The sequence below is a fragment of the Macrobrachium nipponense genome, chromosome 49, assembly GCF_015104395.2.
Source record: "Macrobrachium nipponense isolate FS-2020 chromosome 49, ASM1510439v2, whole genome shotgun sequence".
Classification (NCBI taxonomy): domain Eukaryota; kingdom Metazoa; phylum Arthropoda; class Malacostraca; order Decapoda; family Palaemonidae; genus Macrobrachium; species Macrobrachium nipponense.
The window spans coordinates 15,511,935-15,531,906 of NC_087224.1; the positions used below are offsets into that span (position 1 = coordinate 15,511,935).

The 19,972-nt window shown below is 32.7% G+C and overlaps 1 protein-coding gene across 1 annotated transcript in view; it reads right to left on the reverse strand.

Moving 5' to 3' along the window:
- Nucleotides 1–19,515, reverse strand: part of LOC135205355 (cell adhesion molecule 3-like) — a 269,454-nt gene extending 249,939 nt beyond the window's left edge. Inside the window, exon 1 of the mRNA XM_064235844.1 lies at nucleotides 19,362–19,515. The gene's annotated coding sequence lies outside the window, so the exon portion shown is untranslated. The remainder of the gene's footprint in view (nucleotides 1–19,361) is intronic.
- Nucleotides 19,516–19,972: the final 457 nt, after the last annotated feature.

Consider the following 19,972-nt stretch of genomic DNA (forward strand, 5'->3'; position numbering starts at 1 on the left):
AGATGACTGCCTGTGCGCTGTCGACACGTTAGAGGAATAAACCTAAGACAAATGAAAATCTTTACATGTCCTTAGGAAACTTAATACACCAGTACATGCTGACGAGAAAAAGATAATAAGAAGAATTGAGAAGATTCTATATAAATTAAATGCCGTTGAAACAGCTATTGTATTCATGCTACTGCCCTCAGAGAAGGCCCCTCCTTCCTCCAATAATAATAATAATAATAAATATAATAATAATAATAATAATAAGACTTGTCAATTACAAGTTAAAGACCAGTATATAATATATATATATATATATATATATATATAAATATATATATATATATATATATATAGTAGTGTGTGTTTGAGAGAGAGTTCTGGGAAGAACATGTTACTTTTATACCGTCCCACAGACACCTCAATCTCCTTCACTAGGACTACTCTCTCTCTCTCTCTCTCTCTCTCTCTCTCTCTCTCTCTCTCTCTCTCTCTCTCTCTCATTCAAAGACACCAATCAGGAGGCTTTTGAAAGGCCCTGCTCCAGGTAGATTCTTCCTGCCTTATTGTCACTCTTGTCAAAACTTGAGGGGGAATCTTTCAGTGGCCTAAATGAGCGTCGGTTAGAGCCCATTCAGGATTCTAAAGAAGGAGATGGTAAATAAATACATTAGGATTCTTCAAAGCCTTCTTCTTCTTCTTCTTCTTCTTGTCTTCATTCTATCTCTTCTTCTTCTTCTTCTTCTTCGCTACTCATGGCCTGAGATGGGAGCCTTCAATGAAAGGTTTTCGAAAGACTTGTGGACTTATAGTTTTTTTTTTATTATAGTTTTTCTGTTTTGTTGTTCCTTTTATTTGGAGGAGTTTCAGAATAACGGGTCCCTCCTCTTACGAGTGGTTTGATCCTTAAAATTCATTTTTTTGGTCAGCATATTTAAAAGTGAGGTTGTTAGACATACATCTTAATCCACTCTTTGCTTTTTGCCGCTCACTTATATGAAGAGATTCTCAGTATCTAATTGGTATGGTTCAAGAACTCTCCTCCGAAAGTTTGGAGGCATTTTCCTCTTACATGGGGTCCACAACCATCTTTTGTCGTTGTGATATGCACGTTTTCTCATCCCAAAAGTTCACAACCATCTTTGGTGGATGGAATGGGGTCATTTTCTTATTCCAAGGGGTCCACTACTATTTGCTTTCAGGGAATGGGGAAATTTTTTTAACCAAAGGGGTCCACAACCTTATCATGCGAGTGAAATGAGGATATTTTCCTACTCCAAGGGATCCACAACCGTTTTCATTATTGGTATTTTATGGGAGATGCTACAAGGGCTTTTTCCATCTTCAAGGGATTCACAGCCCTTATATGAGGAGGAAATTGTGACTATAAAAATATAACTTATTTATTGGATTTCAAGACTGACTGTTTTCACAAAGACATCATATGATCTCAGTGGAAATCCTTTATCCCCTAAGGATTAAATGGCTCAACAACTGCTTATCTACCATCACTGTCAAGCTTTGGAATTCTTACAATCTCCTGTTTTCCTATACCTTCCTTTCTTCCTTGAGATTAATTCCCCCAGTACTTCCTCCTCCTTTTAGCTTTGAAAAAAAAAACGAAACAAAAATTCAAGCGAAAACAAACGAAGCCGCCCTGCCGACAAAGAACGCGATAGGGGGAGGGAGGGCGGAGGGGAAGAAATCGTCCGTGCTAGGGACTCATTTGCGTGAACGGTCCCTAGACGCCGAGGGGTAAGAATACGGGGAGGAAATTCGCCTAGGGACTAATTCAGGGAGGCGTTTCCACCGACCCCTTGCTTTTTCAGAACTCCCCAGGGACCTCATTATTAGGGGGAATATGGAAAGTCGGTCGAATGTTTTAGGGTTTTTATCATTTTCTCTTCAAGAGGTTTTCAGTTTTGGGTCGTTCGGACATTTTTGTATTTTGGTGCGACTTATCTCCGTCTCCTAAGGTTTGTTTGAAAGTTCCCAGGGCTCAGAATGAGTTGTGAAAGTGCTGAGGGATATTCTCAGATGAAAGTTGTGATTGTGAAGAGAAAGGATCCACTTAAACCCAGAATGAAAGTTGTGACACTTTTCTTTACCTACTTTTTTTAGTATTTTGTATAGAATTCATCTAGTGCATTTTATGCCAAATAAAGCTTTTATTATTATTATTATTATTATTATTATTATTATTATTATTATTATTATTATTATTATTATTATTATTATTATTATTATTATTATTATTATCATTGACGAAAATTCCCTGCATACCGAAACGAGAATTAGTTGAAAATGTGTTGAGAATATTCTCTTCAAATACGAAAGAGCTAGTGGTGAGAATGTTGAAAATTGAAAGGGAAAGCGGGTCTTTCTATTCGAAAGCATGCGAGAAATATCTTCTTTCCTTTCGCTTTTCCCAAGTGAAAGTTTAGAGAAATATTCTCTCGAAACCTCAAAATACATTTGAATGTGAAAGTCCCAAGGGAGGAAGGAATACTTTCCTTTCCTCTCCTTTCTTTACCTTTCACTTTCCTCCAGTGAAAGTGTAGAGAGTGAGGAACACTTTCCTTTCCTCTCCTTTCAAATCCAAGTGGAATTTGAAAGTGAAAGTCCCAAGGTAGAAAGGAATGCTCTCCTATCTTCTCCTTCCAACTTTCGACAGTGAAAGCGTAGAGAAATATTCCACATCTCAAGTGGTTTTAATAGCTGCCATTATTGAATTCTAATTAGCACAACCTGTTATGTTAATTGTGCCTAAAACCAACGGCGCCCTTTGATGATGTCCCAAATTGAGTGGGTCCTCGGCCGGAATTTATGAGCAGGTTATTGGGAGTTTCCAGCCCGGAAATAATTCTGGCATTTATTGACATCCCAGCGACAGGTCTGCTGGGGTGTAATCTCTGACGGTTAGTTTTGGTTACAATACCCTGGTCCTCGTTTTGAACAACATTAAAAGAGGTATTTCTTGTGCACTGGTGCAGTTTCGAACAGAGATTACAGTAAGAACAGTTATGATTCATAAAATTGATTTATTGAGATTCAGTAAAAAATGTTTACTTTAATTGTTTATCAACAAGAATTATGGCTGAACATCAGTCGATATTCCTGATTTCAAAAATAAAACCTACCCAAAAAAGTCTGCAACCAGAAGCTACCATTATGTAAATAAATACCGGAAACAAATGCTGGCATTAATTCCGCGACCTCTCAGCGGCCAATAAACCCCCGGGTGATACGTGGCCACTCAATTTGGGCGTGGTAGGCTCAGTAATTCTTGTGAACAGAAGGCTGAATCAAGGTCCGCTGACATGACAGGTTCTGCTGATTAAAATTGCAGTGACGTGAAGGTACTGCTCGGAATAAATTAGTGCCGTCGGTGCACCTCGCGTGAGGCGCTGTAGGTATTACCCCTAGGTGCTCCCACTTTTAATAGTGATTTCCCGCGCCGACGGACTCCTACTAGCGAGAATACATTTGACTGAAATGGGTGCTAAGGGGTGCCTTTTTTTTTAGGGGGTCGTATATCTACCCCTGGCCAGCCCCCTAAAAGGATTTGCTATACTCTATCCCCAAGGTGAAGAAAATCCTCTCTCTCTCTCTCTCTCTCTCTCTCTCTCTCTCTCTCTCTCTCTCTCTCTGCGATCATAATAACAAACAGTAATGCAGCTAACACCGTACCTTGTGTCTAAGGTACGGTGTTAGACACAAGGTACGGTGTTAGCTGCATTACTGTTTGTTATTATGATCGCAGTCATAGACAGTAATGTTAGGACTCGGTAGTGAGTAGTTTCGTCGATGACACAAGAATAAGTAGAGAAATTACTTGTGATGAAGATAGGAACGCGCTACAAAGAGACCTTAACAAAGTATATGATTGGGCAGAGGTAAATAGGATGGTATTTAACTCTGATAAATTTGAATCCCAATAAAATTGATGGAGACAGAAAAGGAAAGCTATATGCATATAGGGGACCTAATAATGAGACAATCACAAATAAGGAAGCAGTTAAAGACCTTGGTGTGATGATGAATAGGAACATGTTATGCAACGATCAAATAGCAATTCTATTGGCAAAATGTAAAGCAAAAATGGGGATGTTGTTACGGCATTTCAAAACAAGAAAAGCTGAACACATGATTATGCTTTATAAAACATATGTTCGTAGTCCACTTGAATATTGCTATATGATATGGTACCCACACTATCAAAAGGATATTGCTCAAATAGAGAATGTACAAAGGTCCTTTACAGCTGGAATAGAAGAAGTTAAGGACCTTGACTACTGGGAAAGACTACAATCCTTAAAATTATATAGTCTAGAAAGAAGAAGAGAACGCTACATGATAATTCAGGCATGGAAACAGATAGAAGGAATAGCTGAAAACATCATGGAGCTAAAAATATCAGAAAGAGCAAGCAGAGGTAGATTAATAGTGCCCAAAACTATACCAGGAAAAATAAGGAAAGCACACAGGACATTAATCCACTACGCACCAGCATCGATAATGCAGCGTCTATTTAATGCGTTGCCAGCTCATCTGAGGAATATAACAGGAGTGAGCGTAGATGTGTTTAAGAATAAGCTCGACAAATATCTAAACTGCATCCCAGACCATCCAAGATTGGAAGATGCAAAATATACCGGAAGATGTAATAGCAACTCTCTGGTAGACAATAGAGGTGCCTCATACTGAGGGACCTTGGGCAACCCGAACAAGATGTAAGGTCTGTAAGGTAAGGTAAGGTCTGCACACAGCCGAGTGAACTCCGGGAATTCGGTTTCAAGGCCAAAGATTAAATCCCCCTCTGAGAGAAAATTCGGATTAATTAGGAGGCCCCCCCCGGGGGGATTTCACAGGGATTACATATTATCTTTTAATTATTTGTCACGGTGCTCTGTCTCTGTTTTTGGAAGTTGATCTGTGGCGGTGAAGTGGTCAAGGTCTTCGTGGATGGAATTGATGATTAGTTCCTGTTACGAGAATTACAAAACACTATCAGATTTGCAATTAGTTTATGGAAAATGTATTGTCAAACTCTGACTTGAAATTAATGGCTTTAATTAATTAGAGATAGCATTAGACCTGAGGTTAGTTTTTGTAACAGGCATCGTCAAACACAGACTAAATTCCTGGCTGTTACTCGTTGGAGATATTATAATTAGTCACTTGAAATTAGTGGGCTGTAACTTATGGGAGATATTAGACTTAAATATAGTTTCTGTAATAATTGTTGCCAAACACTGACTATGAACTAGATCCTGTTACCGGGCACCGATGAATGTCAAAGTGATTACTGAAACAATAATTGCAATAATTTCTGAAACAATAATTGAAAACACAGTCAGATTTGACATTAGTTTCTGTAACAGGTACCGCAAATTACCATCAGTCCTCAAATTAGTTTTTGTAACGGGTATTGTCAGAGACCAATAAACTTAATTACTTCCTGTAACTTACTGAAGACGACATTAGACTTGGAATTAGTTCCTGTACCGGACATGAAATTAGTTTCTGCAACAGTTACTGACAGAATCCATTAGACTGGAACTTAGTTTCAACTGGTTTTTGCCAAAGACAGTCAGATTTGAAATGAGGTTTTTAGTAGGTTTTGAAAGGTACTTTTAGACTTGGAAGTAATTTCTGTAACAGTTATTCTGATAGACAAATGAATCTTAAGTAATTCAAACTGAATAATTAAGGAATTTGGCTCATTAAACACTTATGAAGAAAGATTTGTAAGCTTGATTTTAACCAAGTTCTTTTTTCTTTAGAAAAAAAATCTTTGCCAAGTTGATTTTGATAATCTCAAAATTAGAAAAACACGTATTTAAACTTCATTTTAACGAACAGATTTTAAAGCTTGATTCCAACAAAGTTTTTTTATTTTTTTATTTTTTCGTAAGAAACATCTTTGCCAAGTTGATTTTGATAATCTCGAAATTTCCATTAGAGAAACACGTTTTTTTAAAGTTGATTTTAACGAAACCCTTTTCCGCTATTCAGACATTATGAAGAGAATACTCGAATTCCGCTTCTATAACGAACAAACCGTAAACCAGCGGTTATGGCCCAGTTGATATTCATTTGTTATTTTGTTGTTTTATTTTCAATTCTGCCTTTTTTCGGACGTTTGAATGCGCGAACCGAGAATCGGAAAGCAGCGGAAAGCAACGGCGGGCGGGCGATCGGCATTTTCCAAAAAAATGCGGTCTGACCTTCGAATCGGCCTTGTGCAAACAAAAGGTTAATCAGGCAGTCTTTTTTAAGCCTTTTTCTAACCGTTTTTTAAACCTTTTTAGCCTTTGTCAGCCTTTTTTTTTTTATCTTCATACAAGTTGATGTCATTTGGTTTTTTGAGTCTATTCTTCTTTATCCGAAGCCGAAAGTGGACTTTTAATTTTGAAATTTTTTTTAATGTTGAAATGTTCACTACAGGTCAGTTTCCAATGTTTGGGGGCGACTTGTATGGTCATTTATCAATGCTTGTCCAATTTTCACAGGTCAATTCGCAACGCCACAGATTGATATATAGGTCATTTGGTAACATCAGAGGGACAGTGATTTATAAATATACTCAGTAGCATTTTACTTTTATATTATTCATTATGGAATTCTTTGAGTTTCAAAGGTTCATTCGCAACGCAAGAGAGGTCAAAATAGGTCATCTGGTAACATCAGTGAGACAGTTATACTATATAGAAATATTTTTGCAGCACTAGAGCATTTTGATATTATAGGTCACTTTTTAAATCTTTGAGTTGAATAAGTCTATTTGCAATGTAAGACAGACTGAAGTATTGTGATATAGAAAGTCTGTGATATATATCTGTATTATTTTACGTAAATAGTGACCCTGGAAGAGAATGTTTTAAACTGCCATCCTCTTGTAACTACTGTCAAGCCATGTCTTCCTGCGCGTAATCTTGAAATCGTAACTAAACGTTACTCTCAAACCAAAATTGAGAATCCTCAACCTTCTCCCATTTTTTCCAGAATTTTCTAACATTCACTCAAGAGTAGCACTGTTTTTTAACTGTATTATGAACACCACTTTAATCGTCACTTTTGCATTCAGGCTTACCAGAACGACCAATTTTGCCACGCGTGCGAAACTTTAGAGGCTCACTGTACAGATTTAATGGTAAACTTTCCTGTTGCATACTCTGATGTAATCAGGGTATGCTTTGAGGTCCTCCTGAATTGCTAATATACCTTTATTTATGGCAGTCTTATTCTTAATCGTCGTGTTAATCTCTCTCTCTCTCTCTCTCTCTCTCTCTCTCTCATGCAAGGCATCCATCCCCCCATCCCTTGAGCCGCTGCCCAAATCCACGGATCCTGCATCCTATCGAGAAAGCAAGGAAGGATTATCCTTTGGATCCCGGCGCCCAAGCCATGACTCCGAGGAGGACCTATTGAGGGTCATCATCGTACATCTGGAAGTTAGAAGTTGTTGTTGGGGATGTCGTTTGGGGAATTTTACGACCTTTTGGAAATCGGTTTATTCTTTTAGAGGCGTTTTTGTTAAATTCTGTTGTGGCTCTGTTGATGTTTGTAGGGAGTAGGCTTTTATAGGTTGTTAAGAAGGTGGACAAGGGCGTGGGCTTGTAACTTAACCCTCTAAATAGGAATATTATCACAGTTTTGACTCGGAATTACCAGAACAACCTTGGTAATCTAGGCCTCGTTCAGTGGGTCTCCGCCAAGCCAGAGAACACCCCGTTTTTTCTAAGTTTTCTGTGAAAAAACATTCAGAAAGGCTGCCATGTTGTATAATAAAGATATAAACAAGATGCTAATAAGTGTAACGACAGGGAAGCAATAAAAATTCTGACTCAGAATTACCAAAACAAACCTGGTAATCTACGCTGCGTTCAGTGGGTCGCCGCCAAGCCAACGGAAAACCGTTTGCCTCAAGCGTTCCCCTAATGCATTCAGGTTATTGACGCTACGATCTAGTACAAATATCAAACATCAACAACCGAACAGTTATAACAACAACAATGACAACAAATATTAGGCAATAACTCCGCCCCCCATACAACACGCCAATATTTATATGCAAACCATTGACATACAGAATAGATGACATTTTATAGTTCAGCCATCAGTCATAGTAGTCTGGTATATAATACACGACTACCACAGAAATAAAACATTTTTTATTTGGGTTCTGGGTGTGTTCGTTCGTTCGTCTCTTTGTTCGTCTGTTACATGACCAATATCATTGTAATTCATTAAAGCCTGCTGAGAGAGAGAGAGAGAGAGAGAGAGAGAGAGAGAGAGAGAGAGAGAGAGAGGTTAGTTTGTTTGTTGTTTATATGAGGTTTAGACAGTAATTATTATTGTTGCTCTTTTATGTTTAATTTTCAAAGTATTATATATATTAAATATATATATATATATAATATATATATATATATATATATATATATATAATATTATAATATATTATAGATAATAATATAATAATATATATATATCATATATATATTTATTACTTGTAGTACACAGAACAAACCTTTGTATGTCTACATACCGGTTTGGCTTAAATTTGCTCTCTCTCTCTCTCTCTCTCTCTCTCTCTCTCTCCCTCCCGAGCACTCTCTCTCTCATCTCTCTCTTCGACTCTCTCCTCCTCTCTCTCTCGTCTCTCTCTCTCTCCGTCTCATAAATCGCTTCATTCTCTCTCTCTTCTCTCTCTCTCTCTCTGTTCAGATTTCTGTCCCAACACCCATACGAACAATGCAAATGATTTTTAAAAATTCTTTCAAAGGGAATTTTGAAATCTATTATGCAGCGAAAACCGAATGGAATAATAGAACAATAGAACAAATAAACAATAGACACTGGATAAATAAAACAAGATAAACAAAGAAAACGAAGATAAAAAAAAAGACAGGATGAGCCATGAATAAAATGATTACACAAATACAAGAAATGTGTATTTAATCAGTGGGCGGGTAAACTTTACGGTCAATGCACATAACATTTGATTATCTCCTCCCCTCTTGTGTTATACGTTCTAAGAGATTCTTAAGAAACAGATGATTACATATGATAATTAATAATAATAGTAAGTGAAAAAGAAGGCGGTTTCTAAAAGAATTATTATAATTTATATCCTTTTACTGAAATTAACGGTCAGTATAACTAGCATTTATTAATTGCATCAAAGTTAACCAGAAAAAAAATATTTAGCGATTATTATAAACTTGATCAAGGTAATAATAGAAAAAATATAACTATAACAATGATAGTTGATGCTGATGTAATAGATAATGAAATTGATTTTAAAATTACTTGCTTAAGCTTTTTATTTTTTTTTATTGACGTCAATAACTTATTTAAGTAAATTTCAGTGCATTTTCATTAATGTAAAAAAAAATTTTATATCACAGGGTCACTTTCATAAGTGGGATATTAGTCCATTCATTTAGGAAATTATTTTATACATCGTTTAAAAATGCCATTCTCACTTTAGATTTTTAATTCCTGGGCCCTTATTTATTTTTTAAAATAATTTTATATCGTTTAAAGTGCCTCTCATAACTGAAGACTTGGGCTCTGCGCGCTTATAAAAAGATAATTTTATAATGTCTAAAGTGTCTCTCTTATTTAAAGAATTAAGTGCTGAAACCTTGTTTCTAAAAATTATTTTATATAGTCTAAAGAAAAATATCCCTTTCCTATTTGAAGATTTAATTAATGAGAACTTATTTTTAAAAATGATTATATAACTAAATCCCTCACTTATTTGAAGATATAAGTAATGAGAACTTATTTTGAAAAACAATTTTATATATCATCTTGAGTCCCATCTCTTACTTAAAGATTTAAGTGCTGGAAAGTGCCGGGCACTTATTGATTCTGCACTTACAATGACTAGCACACTTCGAAATGCGATTGAACGAAATAATTGATACCGACAGTTTCATCTCTCTCTCTCTCTCTCTCTCTCTCTCTCTCTCGTCTCTCTCTTCCTCTCTCTCCCCTCCCCCTCTCCTCCTTCCCTCCCTCTCTTCTTCTCTTCTCATCTTCCTCTCTCGTCTCTCTCTCAATAACCGGTCCGTCAAAACATATCGGCGGGTTGGGGTGTACATTTTTTGAAAGCGAATTAATGTTTTTTGATGATGAATCAAATTTAGAATTCAACACGCGAGGTATTTTTTTTGTTATATCGGTATAAAGTTAGATGAAATGGAAATATAGATTTTATTATTATTATTATTATTATTTTATTATTATTATTATTATTATTATTATTATTATTATTATTATTATTAGCGGCAAGTTTATCTTGAGAAACATGACAGTAAAGCAGTTGTTATTATTATTATTATTATTATTATTATTATTATTATTATTATTATATTATTATTATTATTATTATTATTATTATTATTATAAGCCAAACTTGGTAAAGGCCAGATTAGAATAAATTGCGAAAAAAATATAACTTCAAAGTTTATCGATGCAAACATACAACTCTGATGTAATTTTATATTTGCTAATTCATTGAAATTCATGGAACACTAATCTTTTTGTAAATTTGTCTGTGTCTTACGATTTTATTTTATTTTATATAATTTTCCCCCCTGTTAAAATATAATTTTTATAGCCGTCTGAAATGTCATTTTGTACTTTTAAAATGTCCGCTATTTTATAATACAGTCCCAATACAAAATTATATTGCTAATTAATTTAAGAATACTTTTCAAAACTATGACATAAAATCATGAACGGGATTTTTTAACGCTTCATATTTTATTCCGATTGTTATAAAATCATGTTATTAATTTTCTAAGTTCCTTATTTTTAGACTGTATAATAAAATAATTTTTCAACTGCCTATAATCTCATTACTGTCCGCTGAATTATTTATTTTATATTGATGTACAGTCGAGCTCCATCGCAGACTATAAAATTGTTTTATAACGGTATCAATAACTAGCGAGAATCATAAGAAGGTATCAAACTAATTTTATAACTGGCGACAATCACAAGGAAGATATTAAACTAATTTTATAACCGCCATTATAGCTCACGGATACTATTTTGAAATTTTTATAACAATGTGAAAAGGAATCCAGTGAATGATATAAGATTATTTTATAACCGTTATTGAAGTTTTCAAGAACCTATATAAAATATGAAAATAGTTTTTAAGTGACCCTTTTTTCATATCTTTGTTTTTTTTCTAAAATGATTACGAATTCGTATCTATATTTTTTATTAATTCCACATTTCATTTTTATTATTATAGTTACAATTATGCTTTGCTGTACTGATAAAAAATAATATATAAAGTCACCTTTACGTTATTAAGTGTTAAAAAATTATTCCGGTGATGTTATAAAATTTTGAAAGGGTCCGAAAAAGACCGCTTTCTCGAAATATAAAATCGTTTAGAAAATTATTTATACTTTTTATGGTGAATGTAACTTTTATAATTAAAATAACGCATTTATACAGTACAATTTTGGCAAACGAATTAACGTAATAGGCATTACGAAATCGATAACACCGACATTAAGCGAATGTGTTACGCAGAACAATCTCTTAGTGAAGGTGATTACCTCGCCGTTCGTCGTATTTCGTGCGTAACGAAGCTACGTTTTATTTAGCGAAGTACGCGAAGAGATTGTGTGTAAGATGTTACTTTTGAGTTTTCGAGTACTCGGGGAGTAAGCCTACAAACCACTGTGTTGTTGTTGTTGTTGTTTTGTTGTGGGGGTAGGAAAAGTCTATCAAAAAGTCTAAAAATGTCTGAAAAAGGTGTTTTGCGTTAAGTTAGAAATACAGGAATTTTATTTTATGATAAGTGTGATTTTATTGAGATGAAAATTTAAGAAAATAACTAATGTGAGTTTCAAATATTACAGGAAAATCATTTCAAATAAAATATAGCGTATTCGTTTTAATTTTCGTTGGTGAAAAGACGCGCTATTTGACCGCAGATTTTAGCTCGTGCTCGAGTAAGCTGGAGATCGGATGACATCTTCTTGTTATACGTGCGCATGAGGTCGACTTATAGAGTTATAATAATTTGTGTACATTATTACAAATTATTACATGGATAGTTTGTTATATTTATAACCTGGATCCTTTTAATAATTCTCATGATTTTGATCACTTCAGCAATGTGATAATTCTGGTAATTTTAATGATTTCACAAATTGCATAATTTTGATAATTTATAACTTTTCGTCACTGTAATAATTTAATAATTTTGATAATTCACTATCATTCATAATTTAAATGTTTGATAATTGTTATCGTTTTTTATAATTTTATTTGCAAATTTTGTTAACTACACATACACATACGCACACACATACACACACACACATATATATATATATATATATATATATATATATATATATATACATATATATATACATTATATATATTATATAATAATATATATATATATATATATATATATATATATATATAATATATATATATATATATATGAAACTACCACTAACACATCCAACCATTTTTATCATGCGTTTTAAATCAAAAACATTCGTTTACTAAATAAAGGGCCAAGATATAATCTAAAGTTATAATTGCGCAGTTATTTCAAATAATTACGAGGATAATACCCCACTAATAATTCTGACCAGTATAATTCCCGCAACTTATCATTTTTTACGCTGCTTCCGTTACTGGAGTCTTTGAAGAAATTTTTTTATTTTTATTTTTATTTTTTCGGACAAGAAATTTCAAGGCAAGACTGAAGAGTCATTTTTAGTATGTATAATGAGTATAATTCGCTACACTTGACGTCTGTTTAAAAAACTGCTTTGGGCGTCAGATTTGACGCTTACATTGTCTCTTATTAAATCGAGAATGATACATTTTTACTACCTTCGTTGAGTAACAATGCATTTTAAATATTTTTTTTCGAGAAACTGCGTTTTTTTATCATGTTTTCGAGAAACAATACATATTTCTTATGTTATGGAGAAACTATACATATTTTTTTATGTTTTCGAGAATCCATATTTTTATCATATTTTCTAGAAACAATATATATTTGTTATGTTTCGGAGAAACAATACATATTCTTTATGTTTTCGATAAACTATACATAATTTTCTATGTTTTCGAGAAATAATACATATTTTTTATGATATTTTTGAGAAGCATAACATATTTTTTATGTACTCGAGAAACAGCGCATATTTTTATTATGTTTTCAAGAAGCAATAAATATTTTTTTTATATTTTCAAGAAACAATACATATTTTTATCATGTTTTCTAGAAACAATACATTTTTTATGTATTCGAGAAGCATTACATATTTTTTATGTACTCGAGAAACAGTACATATTTTTATTATGTTTTCAAAAAACAATACATATTTTTTATGATGCTTTCAAGATTCAATACATATTGTTTATTATATTTTCGAGAAACAATATATATAGTTTATCATGAATTCGATAAACTATATTTTCAATATTTATTTTTATTTTTAGGAAAATAATTGTTTCGATTAACCTTTAAATATCTCTGTTTCTGGTAAATCGAGAAATATTTATACAGTAAATAATATAATATATATATATAATATATATATATATATATATATATATATATATATATATATGTATATTAATATATTATATATATTATTTATATATATATCAAATATATAATAATATATATATATATATATACATATATATATATATATATATCTAATATATATCTAAGTATTATATATATATTATATATATGATGTATGTGTTTGTGTAAATGAATAATGGAAATTAATTATAGAAATGAGTAACAGCAATGAATAACGTCAATGAATAACAGAGGTAAAAAAACAACTCCACCTGTCAATCATTAAGAGTCATGTCTGGTACGCGTAATTACAGAGAGACCTAATGACCTAGGTCACGTGACCTGATGAAGGAATTTTACGTCAGATGATTTTTTTTAAACTTTTAGGATTAAATTTTTTTTTTTAAAGTTTCATGTGTTTGTGTGTGTGTGGATGGGTTTTTGAAAATGTTTTGTTTTTCAATGATAATTATGCATGAGTTTTTTAGTTTTTCATTTTTTTATTCTTTTTTTTATGTCTTGATTTTTCTGGTTTTCTTAAATCTGTTTAATATTTATTTTTTTCAGTTATTGGAGTTTTTTTATTTCGATTTTTTCTGGTTTTATTTAATCTATAATTTTTATTTCATTTCATTTTGATGGCGAGAGAGAGAGAGAGAGAGAGAGAGAGAGAGAGAGAGAGAGAGAGAGAGAGAGAGATAATTATACCCTGGAAATATTCATCTCCGATAGTATTCCTCTCTAATAGAACTTAAAAAAAGGTGCCCACCAATACATAGCAACAATGTATCAGGTCATGAGCTGGACGGGTGACCAAACAAATACCAAACTATACCCACTCACACGCTCATCTGACCTAGCTGTGAGTCTAACAACCGCACGCCGATAATGACGAAGAATGAGAGCCAATTAAAGCTTTTAAATTAGCCATTCAAATCAGACAACCCTGCCCGTCGCGGATCCGCGCATTGCAGTGGCCATAAAGTAAGGATTGTGGAGATTATGATGTCGGTATATGTCACAGCGCGCCATCTTGATATTCGGCCGCATCTTGTGACAAATATTGAGATTTAAAAGCGTAATTAGGAAAGAGGTTCCGAATGAGAGAGAGAGAGAGAGAGAGAGAGAGAGAGAGAGAGAGAGAGAGAGAGAGAGAGAGAGGCAGGCTATACTGGTGTAATTTGATTCGGAATATAGACACAGTAATACCGCCACGTAATTGTCAATTATTTCTCGGAGAGAGAGAGAGAGAGAGAGAGAGAGAGAGAGAGAGAGAGAGAGAGAGAGAGAGAGAGATTACTCGCGCTCTGATTTCAAGGAATTCCTGGCAAAAATATGTGACGTAATTTGCCGTAATTTGATGGAATTTGAGAGAGAGAGAGAGAGAGAGAGAGAGAGAGAGAGAGAGAGGGAGAGTGCGCGTCCTTTATTTTGATGAGAAATATATTTTCCCCTTAGTGTAAATTATTAACCAGATATTTAAATTCAAATTACAAACCTAATCAAGTAGTTTTGATTTACAAGTGTTGAATTGTTGAAAGGGTTAATGTTATTGAATATAAAAAATATGAATTTAATAATTGATATAATTGTCAATTCAAAAATAGCCATTTAAACTGGAGGAGACTTTGGATTCAATAAACACGAAATAAGCCACCCCCCCCCACAAAAAAAAAAAAAAAATACTGGAATTGGATCTTTCGATAATAAATCTTATAAATTATAAATGAAACAGTTTAACCTGTTTAAACCAAACCGTGAAGTTCAAAAAATTATTTCTTTCTTGAAATGAATCGAAACCAGATAATCATTTTTAAACTAGTCAGACTGTTGGATTCAAATTTAACTGAACACGCGATAAAGTATATTAGAAAATTAGCTGGCATATAATAGAATTGCTTCAATTGAAACTGAAGATTTTGAATATATTTTTTAGATGAATTTGAAATTGTTTGATTTTGAAAATTTTTTGGAATTTTGGAGACGTTTTCTCGACGTTTCTCAAAAACCGGTTTTAGTTTTTTTTTTTTTATTATTATTTGGATGATAAGCGTTTTCTTGCGTCATTTAACCTGAACATTTTAAAGAACTATTCATTAAACGTTTTCTTAAACGTCTGTCAACCTTTCTCTAAGGATTTTTTTTTTGCGTCATTGAACTTTTTTTTTTATTTGCGCCATTGAACATATTTCAAAATACTTTTTTGCGTCATTGAACATTTAAAAATTTTTGTTTTGCATCGTTGAACATTAAAAATAACTTTTTTTTGCGTCGTTGAACATTTTTAAGCGAATTTTTTTGCGTCATTGATAATTTGTTTTCAACGACGTTGTCGTGATGTCATTGAACAATTTTTATAGGATGTTTTACTTGCGTCATTGAACAGTTTTAAAGACTTTTCTTACGTCGTTGAACATTATTCAAAAGATATTTAATTCGTCATTGAATGTTTAAAAAAACACTAAGACCGTTCCATAACCAAAAATTAAATAAAAAGCTTTAAACAGAAAATAAATCGAAGTATTTTCAAGTCCTATCGAGACAAACTTGAGATACGAAACGTGAAAGATTAATGAAAAAAAAAAATCGTTTAAAATCCAAAAATTAAATAAAAACTTTAAATCGAAAAATAAATATTTTTTAAACCCTATCGAGAAAAATCGAGATACAAAACTTAAAAAATAAATAAAATTATTTTTAAAAACTACAGTTTTACATTGGTTCAAACCCAAAAGTTAAATAAAAAAAATTTAAATAGAAAATAATCAAATTAATAATTTTTTCATCCCAATCGACAAAAACATAATATACATATTTTGAAAGATAAAATAGAATAATTAAAAAGCTATTGTTTTAAATTGGTTCAAATCCAAAAATAAAATGAAAATTTTAAACGGAAAAATAAATAAATTAATATTTTTTTAACCCTATCGAGAAAAACTAAGATACGAAACTTGGAAGATAGATAAAATATTTTAAGTTCAAACTGTTTCAAATAAAAAAAATAAAAACTTTATATAGAAAAATAAATAAATAAATAATTTTTTAAAACGCTATCGAGAAAAACTCAAGATACAAAACTTGAAAGATAACTAAAAAAAAAAAAATACTATTGACACCAGATCACTTGTCACTTTAAGCCCTCCAAACTACCAAATATTTTCGGAGCCTCCACAGAAATATGGCCGTATGGAAGACGGGGCTTAACGGGAGGGATTATCAGTCCCCTAGGTGGGGGGAGGGGGGTGGAGAGGGGAGCGAGGGATTAGAAAGTGCATAGCCCGGGGTGGGGCCCCCTTGGGCCGACTGGGTGCGGGGACAGGACCTGTGGAACCCGGGAATCAGATTGGGATATATATATGTCACGAAAAAAAGAAAAAAAAAAGAAAAAAAAAATACTCCATGTGAAAGATGCTCTGGTTTAATTTTATGTTGTTTATTTTATATTTTTATTTTTAGTATTATTTTAAAAGGAATTATACGTAGATCTTTTTAAAGAATTATATTAAAAGAAAATATAGAGTAACAGACATCACAATATTTTTTTCTATCGTATTTTTTTAAAAAGAATTATATTAAAGGAAATACATTTTTTTCTACAGTCTGTCTTTTTTCAGAAGTGGGTCTAAATATTGACTTTAATTGGGTGAAATAAGATGTACTGAGTATAAAATGCTTCACTATATATTGTTTAGAAAGTGTTTTTTATTCTATTGGGTAGGTTTTTTTGAGTACTGTGTTAAATGTGAATCACTTTTATCGATATTTCCTGTAGTATATATATATATATATATATATATATATATATATATATATATATATATATATATATATATATATATAATCTTTTATTAAATAAAAAGTGACAATGATTTTCAATTTTAACGCGATTATAAATGTAAATTTAATGTTTGCAATATCAGAAAAGATGTAAATAAAGAAGATTAATTATTTCTCGCTTATTATTATTATTATATTATTATTATTATTATTATTATTATTATTATTATTATTATTATTATCATCGAATTTAGTTTTCTCTTTCGTTTTATACGAAAAAGGAGTAAAAGTCGAATACCTGAACGTAATTTGTACCGAGCTGGCAGAACGATTAATGTTTATCTCGCTACTAAATCCATAGGGTGAAGGTGATAGCGGTATGTCGCCGACAGTATGCCTCCCGCGGCGGACTTTGGGCGGTGATGAAAGTTTCTTTTATAACGTTTAATGTGATGACAGTTTATAGTCCGTTTGAATTAATAATAATAATAATAATAATAATAATAAATAATAATAAAATAATAATAATAATATAATAATAACAATAATTTACATTTGATAAATGTAGAATTACAGTATATATATATATTATATATAATATATATAGATATATATATATATATATATCTATATATATATATACATATATATATATATAGATATATATATATATATATATATATATATATATATATACTTAAATACGAACAAGTGGATAGTTCATATAGAGTCAATGAGAAATAGGTAATCAGATGGTATTTATATCTATATATGTAACCAATTCTCGTATATATACACCTGTGTAATTATGGATAATGTATACGTATACACAAGCAAAGTGCACTACAGAATGGGTTGAAGTATTTCAATTTGAGGCGAAGAAATTAATTGTTTTTTTTACACAAAATACTTTTTCATTTTGTTTTAATTTTCTCATATGTCTGTTTCATTCATTGACCTAATAATAATAATAATCGGATAATACCTGTTGAAAATGACTGATAAATATCATATATATAATTTTTTTATCTCCTGATTTAATGATACTTTTCAGCAATCATTTCTTCCGACAATTTATATCTTGTATTGAAAAGATTTATTTTGTGGATGTTCCGCTGTATTTAAACTTTTTAATCTCATATATATATATATATATATAGAACATTTCCATTTATTGAATGATATTATTGCACATTTTCAACAAGATTTTTCTACATTTTCCAGTTAATACTTCTACGATCATCAATCATTTTCTAAATCACTTTTTTTCTGCAGTTGATCGGCACTGGATTAATATTTCTGCACTTTAATTCTTCCTCACTGAAAGTCGAATAATTTTCCAAAAATTATTTTTAAAATATTTTTCCACTTCTTAAATTTATAGTAGGAAAACTTTCCCGTTCACTTGTATCATATTCTCTATTATTTATACACTCAAACAGCATCAGCGGCGATATTGTCGCCAAGATACGACTTAAGTACGACAACTCCGCACAAAGTACGACAATTATCCACTGGATGTGCACGAAGGCCGGGCGAGAGAGACTTCTGCCGACGAAGGGGAAACTTCCTTTAAAAAAAACATTGTTCCTTTTTGTTTTGTTTTTTTCTGTCTGCGATTGAAGACAAGGAGGGTGATATGAAGAGTAGATAATTAACAGTTTTTTCCCTTAATAAAAAGGGTTGTTTTTTATATAGTTGCTAAAGATGAACAGAAGGAAACAGATATAAATAATACAGAAACATAAAATAGGCTTGTTTTTTTATACTGGTGCTGGAGGTAGCTAGAAGAATGAAACTGAAAAATGTGCTTTTTAAGTTTTTTTCAGTAAGAATAGTAGAAAGACAAGGTTTTTTTGACAGTTTTTTTTTTGGGGGGGGGATAATTCCCAAAAAACGCTCGAAGGAGATTCAGAAACAGCCAGAGAGAGAGAAAATATGCGTCTATCTTTTTTTTCTCATTTTGAATTTTTGTTGAAGCTTCCCGTACCTGGGGTGTACCGTAGCAGAGGCGTAGCTGAAGCCGTAAAAGGGGAGTGAGAGGGGAGACGTACCTACGCCTCTCTCTCTCTTTTTCTCACTCTCTCTCCCTGACCCTCTCTCTCTCTCTCTCTCACGGCTAGAGGAGGCAGGTCCGCTCCCCACCAGAGCCAAGCGTTGAGTGCCAAGTATGTACCGCCAGGACACGACTGCTTGCTAGCAAGGGAGGCGGGGATGGGGGGGGGGGGGGGGGTGGGGGGGGGGGGGGACGGGTTGGGAGGTGTAAAGCCACCCGGGGTAAGGGCCCCTCCCCACAGCAAGACCACACCGCCAACACGCCAATTAAGGGGCGCCGCGCCTTTGGCCTTATGTCAGCCGAGAATCGGAATCTGGTGGTGGATTTCTCCTTCTTGAGGGGGCGGGGGTGGGGGGGGGGGGGGGGGGGCACAACGCTTTAGTGGGTCCAGATGGATTTATTTTGGGGGAGCAGGTGGCTCCTTGAAGGGCGTATGATACTCGTCTTTTATTTAAAGGAAATTAATTTTGTAAAGTGCTTTGTTTTATATAATATATATATATATATATATATATATATATCATATATATATATATATATTATAT